This window comes from Phlebotomus papatasi, chromosome 1, assembly GCF_024763615.1.
Source record: "Phlebotomus papatasi isolate M1 chromosome 1, Ppap_2.1, whole genome shotgun sequence".
Lineage (NCBI taxonomy): Eukaryota > Metazoa > Arthropoda > Insecta > Diptera > Psychodidae > Phlebotomus > Phlebotomus papatasi.
The window spans coordinates 80,418,326-80,436,772 of NC_077222.1; the positions used below are offsets into that span (position 1 = coordinate 80,418,326).

An 18,447-nucleotide genomic window follows, 5' to 3' on the forward strand; every position below is an offset into this window, starting at 1 on the left:
TTTTATACAAATATTTTTTTCAAGCGTTCTATGTAGGGGAAATAGTGAAGCACCTTTGTATTGAGGCACTTTTAAAATAGGGATTTTTTCTTGTAATTTATAAATAACAATATAATATAGTTTCATAAACAATTGTGAAACTGAATTGTACAATGATAAGGTTCAGTGGCATTTAAAAATGGAAGTAAGAAGTTCAATTATAAAGCTGCCTCAATTCAAAGATACCCCACTTTCCCCTAAGTTGATAGAAAAACATTACAATTGAAGACAAGAAGAAAATGTTAGTATTTTTGTTTGATATTACAATATATATCATTAATTTGCAGATGGTTTTTTCGATGGCCATTTCTGGAGGCGCCACAAGATATCTTACGTCATAGTTGGAGTTTATTGTTTACCCACGACAAACAGGAAGGAATATGAAACCTCATCTGAGAAATTGGGAGAGTTTCACCTACTTTGCTTGTCTTCCCTAATATAAGAACATCCATTCTTTCCTTTCTTCAGTAACTGGGAAAAGCTGAGGATACAGTGAGTGTAGTGCTTGAGGCAAACATCTCAAACACAATTCCCTTTTGCACTATCCAGCATTTTCAAAAGATATGAGGAACAGTTGCAGGAGCGATAGAGATTATGCGGTTGTAGTACACCAGCAAAAAATGGAAAAATAACTTGTTATTCCTCCCAAGTTCGTTATGGAGCTTGTTGTGTTCATTTTTGTTCTTTAAACATTTGAAATTAGGGTGGATTTCGCGGGTATAGGTGAGTGACGAGATCATCAAGAAGAAGAATTCAGGGTACAAAAAGGAGTAAGGCGATGAATCAAGATCCAATACATTATGCTCTAACCATCTACACAATTTTAGTCGAAATTCCTGACTGAAGCAAATTCTTCCGAATAAGAAGAAAAAGCCCAGGGGAGAGTGTTCCCAGTGCTGATAGAAATTCCCCGTTCGCTGCTTAAGGAGCGAACATATTGTGTATACTAAATAACGCCAAACAAGTATTCCGCATATAGGCCCTATTATCTAATTTGTTCATGCGGGAGAGCATTCTCTGCGGCCTCTATAGAAAATTACACCAAGCGATAAATAAATGATAAATTCTTGATATATAGAAAAGCTCAACATGTTTATACTGCAAATAAGGAAGGAGGCAGCTTTTACCATAATTGTGATTTGTGTTGAGAAAACACACAAGATTTCACTTCATGCACACACATAACAACTCAACTTTATCCTCCCAAGACTGTATTACTTTGGTAGAATACTATATAAATTTCCCTGCAAAACCAGGGCCAGAAAATGGAATGGGGTTGTGTCTTTCAAAATATGATTTTCATTTACTGATACTTCCAATAATTTACCAAAATTTGATTTACAAGCCTTGATTTGGATTGTTGTTAAAAGAAAAAAATGGTATTCTTTTTAATCAAGGGATTAAAAATATTTTTTTTAATAAAAGCAAGATGGGATAACAGTTTTTACAGTGACTTTATCAAATAATATATCCAATATAATAGGCCATATGTACTACGTACATGTCATCATATGATAAATTTACTTAATGTATTAGAATCCTCAAACACCTTATCCAGAATTTGGGAATCATATTCAAGATAGAAGTTGGCTTATAAATGAAACATAAATCAGAATCAGAAGCTAGTGCGTTGTTGCGTCCGTCATCATCTACGGAGTAATCCATTCTTCATGCGAGACCCTTTGGTGCTTTTTGCAAAAGAAGCTATGAAACAAAATACAGGCATGATGTGACTTTGGACTTTGGACTCCTCGTAGATACATTTAATGCCTACTCCTACACATTCCTGTAGCTATTTTCAATGAAATTGACCAGCTCTAAAAGATTAATTATAGCAGTTCCTAAACTACACAGTAAAAAATCGTGTAAAAAAAATAACGTGTAATTTCCAAATTACCACTAAAAAAATTGTAAATTTTAATTTTTACCACTATTAAAATGGTAAATGTTGTGTAAAAAATAATTTGTGTAAAAATTTTCAGCGTGTAATTTAAAAATGTAATTTTACCATTATTCAAGTGGAACTGTGTCACTAAAAAAGTGGTAAAAATTCCACTGCGTGTAAAATTTGGTACGTGTAATCGAAAACGTGTAAATTCGCCATTACAGTTTGACAGCTGCAGAAGCATCCACCTCGGTGAGTATTTTCCTTTGTTTTCCGACTTTTCACGCCCTAATTTTGTTTAAAAAGGACCAAATCCCTTAAGTAAAAAGTAAAATGCGTCTACTCAGTGCGGGTTTTCAAGTGTTTTTGCGAAAAATAGTGAAAAAATCCCAGTGTGAAATGCCTAGTTGCGGGGCATCATTTTACTCATTTTACTCATAAATTTTCTGTCTAAAAGGGCAGTTTTTGGCCACTGGTGGTCCCCAAAGTAGCCCCCAGAGTGATCATCAACCCTATAGTGAGATCCTTTCAAAAACCGGTGCAAAAATCTGCAACTTTTTTAACAGGTTTTGAACGTGTTCCAAACTTGTCAAAATTCCACGTATTATTCCCGGAAAAGACGATTTCTCTCAGTGTTCTGTCCTGTAGTGCGCTTCTGTGATCTTAGTGAGTTCAAAATTCATCCCTCAGTGATACCCGCATGTTCAACTGATTTATTATTAAGCTTATTTTTGCATTATGGAATTTTTCCAGTCGCATTTCTGCCATTCCGGGAATAATTTCTGTGATTAACACGGGTTCACGTCATTCCCATTTTGATACAATTTGGTTTATTTTCTATTCACAGAGGAAAAGTTTACGGGGATGGACAACAAGACGGGATAAAAGTCAAGAGGCTGAGTGAATGACTGGAAGACGAAATTCAGCAATTTGTAAGGACGTGAAGGAGGAATAGCTGGTAGAGCAGTGATCAGAGAAGGAAGATAGCAGAGCGCTTAAGGTTTCAGCTTTTCTCTTATTTTCTTCTAAGTATGTTCATGATCGTGTTCCCGGAAAAGCAAATTTTCAATTTCAATCCCTCATAAAAATTGTCTCCTTTTACAGATTCACTAATCATCATCAATATCATCAACAAAATAAAATCATCCCCAGTACTCGGCTTGGGACATCACCTTTTGGAAATGGAAAAAATGAAGGAGCGAGAAAATAAAAAATTCTATTTTGTGAGCATTTGACAGGGAAATAAAATTACACGTTTGAAATTACAAGTTTTTGTATTTTACACGCATCACTTTACACAGAATTCCATATCACATTCTGCATATTACACGCAAAAAAGTACACGCAAGAGATTACACGCGGGAAATTACACGTTTCAAAAATTACACGTTTGTCAAAATTACCATTAAAATAGTGATGCAAAAAATTACCCACTATTTTAGTTGTAATATTTTTTTACTGTGTACTTTTACATGCACGCTGGTTTAGATACCTTGATTTGTAAGGTATACCTTTCAATTCTAATCAAGTCCATGAGTTCATCCATTTTTCAAAATTTTATCTACTCCGTTATCCTCATTCATAATTAAAAACATTCATAAATTTATTTTTAATGTACTTTTGTAGTTTAATCTATCTCCATTGTAACTCGTAAGCCAGGAAGTGACCGAAAGCCTGGGATTGAGGACCAAGAGGATGGAAAAGAAAGTGCTACAGCTTTACGAGAAGCCACCCAATCTTTCAGTGCGAGATGTTGGCAAAAAAATGGGAATACCTTGAAGCTTAATCCAGAAAATCAAGAAGAGGAATAGTTTGACAACCTTCAAAGCCCAGGCTGCTCCCCATCGGACCGACAAACAGCGCCAAAGTGCTAAAACAAGATTGAGAAAACTCAGCGATCACCTTCTCAAAGGATTCCAAGGCTGTATTTTGATGGGCGACGAAACCATCATTAAAGGTGATTTCAATCAGCTTCCTGGTCAGCAATTTTACTCAGCAAAGACACGTACGGGTATGGATAGCAAGTTTCGGTACAAGAAGTACAACAAATTCCCGAAGAAGTACTGTGTGGATGGCCATCTGTTCATGTGATCGTCGCAACCCTGAATTTATCACAACGGGCAAGATGAACAAGGAGATCTACCTAAATAGTGTATCCAAAAGCGACTTCTGCCTCTACCAAGCCCATGAGATCCACCCCACCCCACTTTTTTGGTCCGATATGGCAACATGCCATTATGCGAAAACCACCCTAGAATGGTCCAGTAAGAACAATGTTCAATATGTGCAAAAGATATTCAACCCTCCGTACATCCCGAAAGTCCGCCCGATTGAGAAAGGGACAGATAATCCTAACCGGCTTATGTAGGTGAGATTCTTAACGTGAGCTAGCTCGGAGTGCATGCAAATTCGATTTAGAGCTGAAGTTGGGAGACGCCATTCAGTCATCTTGAATCAAATTCGTGAAATTATGCAAATTTTGTATTTAAACCAAAATATCAAGGATTTGGATGAACTGACAGAAAAGTGTTATATGGGTGAAATGTAGACCAGAATGTTCTCTATAATTTTCCCATAGAACATTGATCTCATCGATTACTCAGAAGCCAAGATAAGCGAGGTTTTTTGTTTCTTAACTCGTTTTTTCATCCAGAGTGCCCCAAGTAGTCATTTGTTGAGCTTCAACTATTTCAAAGAATTGTTGTATTTTGTGGGACTTTCCATTTAAAACCCTATTTTAAGTGCCTTGGTGGAGTAGAGGCAGTCAAATTGGCATCTGAGTGATTTCAAAGCGTTTTTATGGGAAAAATCATTTTTTTCACACTTAAACGGCAAAATCGGTGTGATAGCGTAGTCTGAGCGGAAAATGATGTATGGACGAAATGTAGAGACAAATGTCCTCTACAATTATGTTGAAGTAATCATCAAAATCGGTTCAGCGACAGTCGAGATAATTGAGGTTATGTGATATTGAAATTGGTTTCTCGACTGTGGCGCCCCTGGTGTTGGTCCCACGAAGTTCAAATATTCTAGAAAGTTGTAGCATTTGGTGAGATCTTTCGTTTAAGCCCTCACTCATCAAAATCGGTCACATAGAACCGGAGATATGATTTTTTGAATTTTGTGAACTTTGACCCCTCATATCTCCGGTTCTGTTTTAACCACAGCGCGCATACGCACCATTTTGGAAACGTCCTAGACTGGACTACAACATACTAAAATTTCATTAACTTGCACAATGCCGTTTTTGAGAAAAGTGACTTTGAATTTCGATGAATTTTGACGCTATCACAGCGCCATCTGTGGTGACTTTTTGAACTTCCATCTGAAAGTGCTCATCGAGACGAAACCAAAAAGGTAAAATTTATGTCGATATGTTAATTAGAACCGGAGATAGAGGCCGGTCAATGTTCGAACTTTGACCCCTTATAGCTCGGGTCAGAGGTTATGGATCGACTTAAGGTTTTTTTTGTTTGATAGGTATAATCAACGGCTACAACATACTAAATTTTCAGCCCGATGCACAATGGAATTTTTGAGTTATTTAACTTTTAAGATTTAAAAATTTTCTTTTTAAAAAAAGCGCCCCTAGCGGTGGTTTTATGAACTTGCGATGTTAGAAGGGGAAGTGGCATTTCACGAGAGCTTTCCAAAAAGCCCTCACTTTTTAAATTCTGACAATTAGAACCGGAGTTATGGCCATTTTAAGAAATTTTTTTTGGACCCTTATAGCTCGGGTCAGGGGGGTCGGGGGACCTTAAGTTTGGTATTGATGGAAAGCTCTAAGGCCCAGCTATAACATACTAAAATTTGAGTCCGCTGAATGCCATAGGGGCGGAGCTATTGAGAAAACAAAAAAAGGGGGGTCTTCAAAATGGCGGAAGGAGGGGTGGGGGGTGGGGGGTCTATGCACCAAGTTGCAATTTTCACCCGATATATAACCTTTGCCGAAAACCGCAAGTCGATATCTTTTTTAGTTTAGGAGCTATTAAGCTCCAAAGAGCGGCCGGCCGGCCGGCCGGCCGGCCGGGAACGTAACTTAGCCACATATATATTCGGAATCAGGAAGTGGCGAAACACATTTTGGCCAAATTTGAGGTCGATCGGACGACATGAAATTTTGTTAGGATTATAGTAGGTGAGATTTTGTTAAGAATCTCACCTAATACTGGGGAATTTTGAAGGCAGATCTCAGAAAGGAGGCTCAGCCAGCTAGAGACTTGCCGGATTTCAACAGAAAGTGGAAGAAAGCCCTCCGTGACCGCGGAGTAGGACTTGTCAAGTCCCTAATGACGAAAATTAAAAAGAATGTGCGAGAATTTGGCAAAAAGCCCTTGAATTAAAAAAAAAACCAAAAACCTAGAAAAATCCTAATAAAATTATCATTCCAAAAATATTTTTGTTTTTTTTTATATGCTGCGTGGTTATTGTATAAGAGCCATTTTTCAATGAGGAATTTCAGCACGCACACGCTTTGTCATTAGAATATAAAAATATTTAAAAAAAAAAACACACACACCACTTCTAAAAGTATTTTACAACAAGTGTTTCATAATAAAAATTATCATAAAAAATACTTATTTCATTAATGAATAATATTATTACAAGAACTTCAATTCAAGAACCTATTTATTCAGAACCTATTCAAGAATTCAAGACTAATTTTTAAGAAAACAGTATTTTTTCAATTCTATGCTATTTATATTCTATTCATATATTACAATTATGCTGTTCAAGGGTTAATATTTTAATTAATTAATGCTTGGTTTAATCTATCAGGCCTTTAATTTTCATTACAAAGAAAAACCCAAATACACTAAAGGTTAAATTGAAATATAAAATAATAAAATTACCGCCGTTACGGCAGTCTGTTTTGGGTTTACTTTCTTCTCTCTGCCACTGTGTGCGGCGACTGTCTTCAGGCTTGCACAGCTCTCACAAAATAATTTAATTTTTATTTTTAATTAAATTAATTATAAAACGAACATTGAAATAGTTATAAAATTTAAATTAAATCAATTAAGGAAATAATCAATTGTATTTCCAAAAATTAAGTTTAAAGTTATTTGTCATGATATAACGTGCAGAATGCATTTGCATTCTGTATACATAATATACAGGATTATATAAATATCGCTCCTGGGAAATTACAAGGGGCCAACTAATTTTCGGCCATTTTTCAGAAAATTTGTGTAAATAAGTATCTCAATTTAATGACTGAACAAAAACAATTTATTTCTTTTCTATTTGTATGAGCACTAATATAAACATCGAAACTTTTATATTTTTACCTTTCAAAATAGGCTTTTTAATGAGTTAGCTCCTTGTCGTTCTAAATGATGTGAAAATTTTGTTGAAATTAGAATGACAAGAATTGCTTGAGTTAGTCCCCTGTTTCACAAAAATTTGAACGATGAATATATTTTGTGCTCCTTTACTTGAAATAAAATTATGAAAGTAATCAAAAAGATTACAATTTTGAAAAACTTTTCTAATAACGAAATTTAATGAGTTATATCATCTGAAAATTTATTAAATTGTCTTTCTAAGCGCATTAAAATCTCAAAATCGCAAAAAAGTCAGTTGACCCCTTGTTATTTCCAAGGAGCGATATTTTTGTCTATCTACATTTCGGGCTTCAGTCTTAAGGTTTAGCCATATAGCTTGAATAACTAGGATTTTTGCAAAAAATTCGATCTAAGATGACATTAATAATAAATAATTCATTAGATTTTAAATAAAAAAAAAAGATTGCTTCGTATTTAGAATTTTGAATCATTCACAATTTAGTTAAATCTCCTCCTCCAGTCTTAAGCCCGTATCACGTTGACTAAAGTTTTAAACTGATTGAAGTGCTTAAATTTCATAAACACCATAGGTGAAGAAGGTGAAGAATCCCACTCAATATACGATAGAGAAAAAACTTGCTGGAATGGCGTTAGAACCTGATAAGCGAGACTTTTGGCTATAAAGGAATTTTCACACACATTGATTATCCAAAGTTTAAGTTAAATTTTCGACAAAGAAGAAGCTGGTGTAATCTTATATATTTGAGAGACATGAGAGACTTTAAGGAAAATTGCGATATGCAACTTAACAAGTTTAAACACCTTTTCAACTTTGTCACCAAATCTCCAATGTTCACATCTGTGGGGATTTAGAGAGAATCAAGAAGATTCGGGGGAGCAAAAAGGGAATATTGGACAACTGGGGGAAGAAGTGGAATGACGAAAACCCCTGAGTACAGAAGAGAATGGAAAAAGCCAATTTCCCACGCGAGATACCGTCTGCCTTTTTCCTTAAAGACCAGGAATTTTTGGATTTTCATATGAATTCACCCTATCCAAGATAACTTAATCCACATTGAGAACTTAACAATCTCTTTTCTCCAGCACAATAGGGGCAAACTTCTCTTCATTCCGTCAGCGGAGATATGTCAACTTTTCAAACTTAAAATATCTTTAAGAGGGCAAGACAGGACACTGCAGCAGTCAACTTAAGCGTGAAATCACTACCATTATTGGGATAAGAAAATTTGTACTCTTCCCAAATCTCTTCACTTATTAACTTCCAACACCGAAACATCACCTTCACTTCCGCCTCCACCACATCATGTAAATCTTTCTCGTTAGTTCATTCTCAGAACATCACGTAAGCCCCATCGGGGTTTTGGGGTTTTCACTCCCTTACCCATATAGTTCATTGGGAATGCCTAGAAAATTGACGCCTTCTAGTCAGTTCCTCAGAGTAATCGGTAATTGAATCGTTTTAACTAAATTAGTTACATAATGTTATTCGTGCAAAGTGTCGTGAAATGTGTGTGCTGAGAATTTGAGTGTTGGCAGCTGGTAAACGCACAATACTATATAGGCATTCAATTGGGTACCCACTTTTAGAGAAACCCATCCAACTGCCGAAAACCACTAAATCCCCCTTTCAGAAATACAGCCAAGAATGTGAGAAATATTTATAGCAAATATATTCAGAATACTGCTAAACTAATAGAAAGCAATTTTCACTCAGTTCCGTACACTATCTTGAAAACTAATATTGAATGTTAAATTGAGTTCCACAATTAATTAAGAAATATATCTGCAGTATAATATAATTAACGTCAAACACAATCAATAACATCTTCGCTGAAACATGACAGACAAAATCAATTTAGAGAATTGATTTTGGAAAATGCAATACTATAAAAGTTTTCTCTAAAAAACATAATATTAATGAAAATAATACTATTACCACCTATGTCTTGAACTTTTGAAAAGTTCACCCAATACAACTTGAATGTTTTTTTTTTCACTATTTAAACTTAAACTGCGTGAAGGACAAAAAGAAAAAAATGCTTAAATGCAAATAATACAAGATACTTTCAATTAAATTCACATAGAATTAGCAAGACCAAATCTTCAAAAAAAATGCAAAAAAAATGTTGGACGAATTACTACGAGAAGATGTCTTATCTTTCCTTATCTTAATTCAACACATTAAATAAAAAAAAGTATAGTTTTAGCAAAGATTCTTTACAATCTCAGCTTATGTAATCCGAGTTTAAATCCGACCTCGTCAAATCGGCCCCAAATTTTGGGTCTACACTTTTAACATTCATAGATCACGAATAACATATGCGCTAAAACCATTTTCCGTGGACGTCCGTCCGTCCGTCTGTCCGTCGTATAATCACTTCTGGAGAAAGAACGGAAAGAGATAACGACAAGCAGTTTTCTGCAGAGGGTAAACGTCGCTTTCATCATTTTGGAACACCCACAAATTTTGTTTTCTCAATAACAAGGCCTCTAGGCAGCGATCGATCTCAAATTTTTGTAGGTTATAGCTGGGCCTAACGGCTTTCGTTAAAAAAAAAATAATCCACCCCAACCTCCCTGATAAGGGGCCAAGAATTTAATTTCCAAAATTACCATATCATGTCATAATTTGAAAAATTTTGACGTTTTGGAAAGCTCTTGTTGAAAACTATAACTTCTCTTGACACCCCAAATACATCAGACTTAATTGAAGGTCCTAATAAACGAAAAATTTGATGTCAACTATTTCGAAAACTAGAGAATGCTTTTTCTTTAACTTTTAGTATGTTATAGCTGAGGTTGAGACCTTTCCAACGATGGGTCGCACTCCTCCCTTGATGTTCCCTGACCTGAGCAATAATCAGAAAAATCTTTCGGAATTTTGGCTTTCGGAATTTTGGCTTTCGGGATAGTGGCTTTCGGGATAGTGGCTTTCGGGATTTTTCTCTTCTTTAAAATAGAAAATGACCAGTGATAAGTCCAGTTAAACTTATGGTAGCTAAGATTCTGTACCGATGACCTTGAAATGTGTGAAACTCAGGGCGCTTGCAACGGGGAATACGTGAAAATTCTATTGAAAGTTGAATTTTAAAGGAAAAGAATCGCGTCGAACCAATTTTATTCATGTCAGCTGACAAAAACAGTTCACTAGACGCGATTCTTTACTCCCAAAATTCAACTCACGTTCGAATTTTCACGCATTCCGAGTTACAAGCACCCTAAGTTGCGCTGTAGGGAATATCAGCTGTCATAAGGGTCATAAGTTTATCTGGTTTTTATTTACTCAAATTAATTTAATTTCTAATTAATTCCGGTTTATAAGGTTTTTGTAAGACATTAAGTACAAAATACAAAATCAGTTAGTCGTTTAGTTGTATTTAATTTTGTAAATAAAAAAAAGCTGCATCATAAAGTGATTTTTTTCTCAGAAAAAAAATCATAAATTTTGATTGTATCACTAGCTACAAATAAAAGAAATAAAAACCATTTTTCTTGCTGTCGTATAAATCAAGACATTTCTGGAACTGTATCTATAATTTATCTTGCTTTTAATTTATTAGCAATTGTAGTAAAATTTATAGTATTCTTTAAAGAGAAAAGTTTTTCTTTTAATAAAAAAAATTCAAAATTTTCAAACAAATTGAAATTGCAAAGTTAGTAACTTTGCACAATATTCAAGCTTCTTATAAAAATGCAAAAAATATTTTTGTGCACCATTTTGCATTTGTATTTTGCAAATTTTCTCTATCAGAAACAAGAAACGAAATTTTTCATAATAAAATAAGCCTAAGATTCCCCTATAAAATCAGATAAAACTTCTTTATGAACCAAAGTTACCGCCAAGGAATGCTTACTTGTATATAGGGGGAACTGGGGCAGTAGTAAACTGGGGTAGTTGTAAACACTGTGATTTTTTTCATTAATTTTAAGACTCCGGAGGATAAAACCCATAAGCATTCATAGATACCATGGGGATGTATGTCCACAGATGAATTGGTCAATAAAATCCTAATACTTTAAAAATAAAAATCATTTTTCCCGAAAATGTTGATATTTCAATTATTTTGGTCATTTGGTTTTCCACCTGGAAATTAAAAACTGTGTAAAATAATCGAAATGTAGCAATACCAGTTCTTACCTACATCTTTTAGGATTATATTTATGCATTTACTAAACAAATTGAGATTCTCATTGTTTCAAAAGAATTAATAATTGGTCAGAAAACAGCATTTGGGGTAGATGTAAACAGGCAATTTCAATTTCACAAAATGAGTAGGTAAAAGAGCGGGAAATTGACCTTCATGCGAAATATCTATAATTCATAGATTACGAAAAAAATGTTGGCACTGTGTTCAATAAAAAGTCACATGATGTCAAAATATGGGGAAAATCCATTGAAAAATGTCTTTGATATGCATGCTTTTAGTTTTTTTGCTATTTTAATTATTCTTTGTAAAAAGTGTCGTGGTTTTTTGAAAAATATACAGTTTTTATGTATCTCTTAAGTAATTAAAATAATTAAAAGTGGTGCAAAGTTAATTTCAAGGGTGGAAAAAAGTTTACATCCTCCCCAGAAAGTGTTTACTTCTACCCCATGTATTTTGTGAAAAGAGAAAAATGCACAGTGACACAAATTTTATTTTTATGGAAAACTCAATTGTTTTCCAGCATCCGCATTACCCGCAATGAATTGTCTATACCCAAGGGTAAAACATGAGCTAAGAAATATTTTCCAAAAAATCACGGTGTCCTTGGAAAATCACCTCAAATTCGCATCTATCGAAAATGGTTACATGTGCCCCAGTCTCCCCTAAGTACATTCCGAGTTCAGAAGAGCAGGAATAAGATCTATCCCTTATCTATGCCCTGATCATAAGTACTAAAAAAAAAACCAGTGATAAGCTCAAAGCATATCGGAGATTATTTGCAAACGAAGATTCATATCGCAATAAATTGATTTGACCAGTATAATCTTAATTAGACTAAATAATGTATAAAACTAATTCTTTACCACCAAAAGTCAACTCACAATCAAATTTACATGCATTCCGATTTCATCAGCTTAACAATTGATCAATTAATTTAAAAAGTATTTCCAGTGATCTTTATTCTAGTACCCCAAACTGAGGTTTGTAAAATAGAAAGGCGATATAAAATTAAACTTTTTTTAATCTACTGTAATAACAATAAACTTATAATAAAACACAATACTTGACCTGCATTAATTTTTAAAGATATGTCCATAAGGTGAAGTCGTAATATCCATACTTAATCCCTTTATTTAGTCTTGGTACTCTGAGAACCATGGCCATGCAATGTATAACGATATAAAACCTGTAAAAGCTTCTTTCTCTATATATATATCTATATTTTACTTTCCAGCAAAAACCGCATAAAGATGGATAAAACAGCGGAATCCCTTGACTTCCACCTCACCATAAATATATAAGCAAGATAGGACAAAAGAGCACAAGAGTTGATCGTCTGAGTCGCGATGCAAAAAAAATATATAAGTGCTACTAATTTTCTTTTACATGGAAAATGCAACTTATGCCGAGAGCACGCGATATACAGAAGAAATCCTATATTCTTCCTCTAGTACTAAATTATCCTTTTCTACTCTGTAATTCCTGAACATCTGCGGGAATGAATGCATAATATTAGCATAATTAGATACATTCACAATATACTTGATCATTATACTTGACTTTCTCTTTTTTTTCAAATCCACCACGATTTACTCTTTTTCTTCTTTGGAATTAAATCTACATTTTTACTACGAATACTCCACAAATGGTTGAGATATGTGAAAGTCATAATATTATTTTATAATTTAGCGGAAATACAAAAGATCTCATATTTTTTACCAAATTTTCTAAACCATGATAATAGACACAAAAAACATAAGTATTTTTCTTTTTTAACTCATTTTTAAAAATCGTCATTATAAATTTATTTTAAAACCGTATTAAAAATTATTTTCAGTTTAATTCTTTTATAAAAAAACACCAACATTACATTCTACACACCTTACACAGCTTCATTTTGAACGAAGTTTGGGAAACCTATTGTCAACAAAAATTAGAAAAAATGTCGGAAGAGAAAAAGAATTGGAACATTAAAAAGTTATGAGTTTGACATGATTGACTGGCATTTACCAAAGCCTTACCTCGCAATGCGAAAAAGAACACGATATAGGGACACATAAGAGCAACTTCCTTTGTCGACGATGGATTATACGTGAAATGTTAACAATTTCAATTCGTCTTTCTCCATCATGAAGAACAGGAAATACATTTTCAATAAGGGTAGGAGAAATTGCATCCAAGTTTCCTGTCACCATCTTGGCTCTAAAATGTCAGAGTACTTGTTGCATTTAACAAAAAAAAACTTCTGTTCAATTGCATTTGTTCTGAAAATTTCATGAACAACGGCACTACTTTACGTAAATATCGATTTTATTTCTTGAAGACGTTAAGTTCAGTTTGAAAGTTCAAAAAATCCATTTTTTTTATCTAATTAGTAGAACTTATCAAGCGTATTATCGCAAAGTTTTAAGGCAATCGAAATAAAACTCTACGACTTAGAGGGTTAGGAATTTCCAGCTATTAGATACAGTAAGTCGTCTATTAAAACTTCAATCAGGGGCCCATCAAGCCTAATAAAAAAAGTGAAGCTATTTTTCACTTTTCCTTGTAAAAATTTTGCAGATATTGCACCGCGACTTAAACAAATTTCCTCGTAGTTCTTGTATTATTTCGGCGAGCATTATGAAATATGTATTTTTAGATAGCTTCTAATGCACAATTTCGAAATATATCAGACTGATAAGTCAATTCTCCTTAGGAAAAAACTTGCCAATAGTCTTCAGTGGCTCTATGCAAGAACGTATGGAAAAATGAAATGTCGAGAGGCCCCTGCTTCAATCGTCTTTTTTGTAAAAATCTATTTTTGAAAATCCGTGATCACGATTTTTCAATAGCGAATACACCAATATTATCAAATATTTTCGCACTTCTTCTAAAGCAAGATTAACTTGGGCTTAACCCTTTAAGGACAAGCAGATTACCGGTGCCCCATGGAAAAAATCTGACTTAATTAAAGTTATTGTAGTTTTGTAATTTTTGTATATAATCGAAAAGTAGAAGGTTGTAGAAATCTAGGATATTTATTACAAATCCCTACCTATTTGCTGTAGTAAATATTGAAATTCGAAAGCAAGGAATTTTCAATTTCCCACATTGATGATTAAAATTTTAATATTTTTCTTATTTATTTATTCCAATTTTTTATTATTTATTATAATTTATTGGTAATTTTTGAAAAATTTCATGTTCCAATTATCTGTAGAGGTTAAGAGATGGCAAAGAGTCCCAGCTTTGCGGAATGCTCAAACTCACGAGATAGAGGTATTCGTAAATTATCTTTTTAACACAGTTTTTTACCCCAGTAACAGTTTATTTACCGATAAAATTGATTCACAATCAAAAATCAATTCCGAACTAAAAAATTGGTTAAGAAATGTGCATGTTAGAATGCTTTGACATTATAGTAACGCAAAAATAAAACAGGATAATTGAAAAAATAAATCAATTATACGATTACTTGGTCAATTCATTACCGTTTGGAACTGACATAGTCGGGTTTGAAATTTCAATACCTTTCTAAAAAATCCAAAATTAACCAAATCGATTGAAGAATGAGCCCTCCACAGTGATTCACCTTTGACCTCCAATAATTCAAAATGGCGATTTTTCCGGTAATAGGCGTGTAAGGACAAAATGTTCGCCTAGGCTACCTCTAAAACATATCCGAAAATAAATAATCTATATCTATAGTGCCGTTTCCGAAATAAACATGGTTTCGGAGGGCATGGAGGTGGGTTTGGGGAAAAAGAAAAAAACGTCAAGAGATGTTTTTTTTATGGTGGGTCTCCAAAAACCGGAAGTTGATATATCTTACCGTTTAAGCTCCAGAACGGTGGCAAGTTGGAAAAAAACGGATTATATAACTGATCCCTCTTTGAGTTTGAACAGTAAAATTGAGGATTCGTTTAATCTTTTATGATCTAATATGTAATATTAATTTAATGTAAACATCTCATAATTTTTCACAGGCTTAAACGAAAAAATCATTTTCGCCTAAAATTTTAATTTCTGACTAATAAAAAAGATTTTGAAAAAAGCTAAAAAAAAACATTTTTTTGCTTTCATTTTTTTTTATTTTCTATTATAATAGAATATTAATACTTTTTCGAATGTTTTCGCAAGCAATTCGACCCATTAAGTTTTTTTTCCTAATCACTGAAACAAACCAAAAAAAGTTTTTTTTTAAGAAACAGAGCCACAATTTCGATAATTTAAGTAGAGTTTATGCCCTTAATTCTGACAAAAAGACAGCATGCATTTTCAAATTAAATTTTTAGTTTCAAAATTAAAGATTTTCAGTTTCAAGTTAAAGATTAGGTATGCTTCGTCTATTCCCCTTTTATCTCAAAATTTACTGTATTTACTTTAAGATTTAAAAAGCCCTTCCGTTCAGCTTTACAATTAAATGAAACATACACTGAGAGAAATCCGAAAAAGTTAAAATAACATTCCGGAAATGTTAATCTTACCCTGCAGTATTGATCCAAAATCGGTGTAAATATGACCCTTTTTAGGTGTATTAGCGGGTTAAAGTTACCCTTTTTTATGTTAATTTTACCCTTAAAAAGGTGTAAAATTAACATTAAAAAATGTTGATATATTTTACAACCTAAAAAGTGTTAAAGTTATGAGGAAAAAAATTTAATCGAACCCTCTTTTTTCTAAGTGTATAAGTATTTGACATTTCTATTTCAGCCTCGTTATTATTTTGCTCTGACTCAGACACAGGCTGATCCTCGAGAATGTTTAGCCTTTAAAATTTTGCAGTAATGGATTAGGAAAAGAAAATTTATCTAAAGGACTTTAAGTATATGACGGTCTGGTTTCTGGTTTTAAATTTTGACTGCCAATTTTTGCAGACTACATATTTTCGAGGATCAGTCTGAGTCTATTCGGGATCTTACATTTTAGTTTAAAAATTTAAAGAAATTTGAGATATCTGAAAATAACAATCAGCATTTAAAAGCCAATTTTTTAACATTTAATGCTTAGGGGGAAGTGAAGAACTTTTAAATTTGGGATTTTTTACATATTTTTAAATAAAATTGAGCCTTATCGTCATATAATTTAGCTGCTCAAATAGATTGAGAAGTTAAATTACATTATGCTATGGTTCAGTTCCACTTAAACATAGATAAAAAATCCAAATTTCAAAGGTGCCCCACTTTCAAAAGTGCCCTGTTTCCCCTAAGTCTTTTGAATCTATTACTCTGAGTTTCAAATGCTCAAAAGAAATGGATATTCTAGGAAAAACAACGGTTTTTGAACATTTAAAATCGATAAAAATCCGTTTCTTGTGGATAATTACAAACTATAAGGATATCCAAAATTGCAGGAGCTCTATTAATATCTGAGATTATTAAAAAATTGATCAAAAACTAATCAGATGAGTTGAAAAATTATCTCAGAATTAAGAGGACTTCTTTGACATTTGAAATACTAAAAATTAAAAAAAATAAATAAATAAATAAACAATTTTTTGAAACTTCTAAACCAGAATCTCCCCTTAATCGAAGGATTTTTCCTTTATCATAACTTACTTTTCAAGGCAAGACATGCTGTAAATTCTTCCGAAAATTGTCATTTTTCTACACAACCCTGTTAAAAAATCTTATTTCTTTTCTTTTGTAGATCTTCAGTTCAAACAGAAGTCTCACCTGCTAACTTTGCTCCTCACAGAATATTTACAAAAATCAAAAACAACTTTTAAAACAATTAAATAAGAAGCTCAAAGGAATAAGTACCAAACTTCTTGTGAGAAACTTCTTTGAACAAAAATGAATACAAAGTAAATTGCGAAATTTTCCGATAGAAAAAGCCGGAAAAGCGGTTACCAATTACAGTAAAATTGAAGACAAATTTAATCGCTAGCGGTGGTAAAACAAAAAACTCAGATTTTCTTTGAAGTCATTTTATTTAAATCTGACTGACTTGCAAATCAATTGAGCTATTAATTCAGCAATAACTGATACAAAAGAAAATCCAATTAGAAAGTGTCCTCAGGCTTACTCTCAATTAAAGTTTTTATCTGCAACCTCTGCAACATTTTATATTATTTTTTTTAAGAAGCACATTCCAACGCGGGAGATGTGAACTTAAAAGGGACACCTTTAAAGACTTTGCTGAATCTTCTATTAAATGCTAAAGGGATAGCAGAGTAATTATGTGTGAGAAAAACGCGTCTGACACACAGATTTATGTATATTTTCTATGAATATATGCAATGTAATGTATGCGTGTTTCATTTCGAAGGGTGTAGCTTAATTATTTTCAATGAGGGAAAAAGCTCTTTGGAGGAATGGATGACAAAATGTATGGTTCTCTCAGCAATAAAAGTAATAGCCATTTTGTAGACAAAAAACATTGGTATAAAAAAAAATAAAATGAGTTGGAAGGATGAAGCAGAGCAGAAAATTTAATTTCCTTTTGTGATTTTTTTTCATTTTTGTTTTTTCTTCTTCTCGATGTGTCTGTGCTCACGTGAAAAATTGCGGTTTAAAATCTCACATTGAAATTAATAAACTTCCCAAGTGTTTTGTATAAATGTCTCTCTAGTTGGAAATAAAAATGCACTGCTTTTTTGGTCTATATCCATGTCAACAAAAATAAAAATTTCACATAATTAATGAGAAAAAATGTCAAATAAGATTTTTCAGATAATTTTTCAAATCCCAAATCAAGTCTCAACTCAGGGTATCATTCAAGAATTTATTTCAGTTGAGACAATTAATGATTAAATTGTTTCTCTAACTTCTTTCACAAATTTTTTCATGAAAATTTAATTTAAAAAAAAATATTCAAATGCGTCCCTTGCCGTCTCAGCTTTAATGATGAACCCCAGAAGTCAACCGCGAAATTGTATACAATGTACTTTGCAAAACCTTAGATATTTACCCAACATAGGGGGAGGTGGGGCTACTTTGAGCTGTGGGACTAGATTGTTATACGACTTTTTCGCCTATTTCCCAATGTAGCTGGTCCTTACAATTAGTTTATTTAGATCCACAATTATTTTGTCTATCCAAATTATATCAAGTTAAACTTCAGTTTACATTAGAAATATGCG

General features: G+C 33.1%; 1 long non-coding RNA gene across 1 annotated transcript; it reads left to right on the forward strand.

Annotated features, from left to right (window-relative positions):
- Positions 1-2,015: 2,015 nt before the first annotated feature.
- Positions 2,016-3,387, forward strand: LOC129810310 (uncharacterized). The gene is made up of 3 exons (XR_008752717.1): positions 2,016-2,176; positions 2,772-2,953; positions 3,029-3,387. It is a non-coding gene; the product is annotated as an uncharacterized LOC129810310 (long non-coding RNA).
- The last annotated feature ends 15,060 nt before the right edge of the window (positions 3,388-18,447 follow it).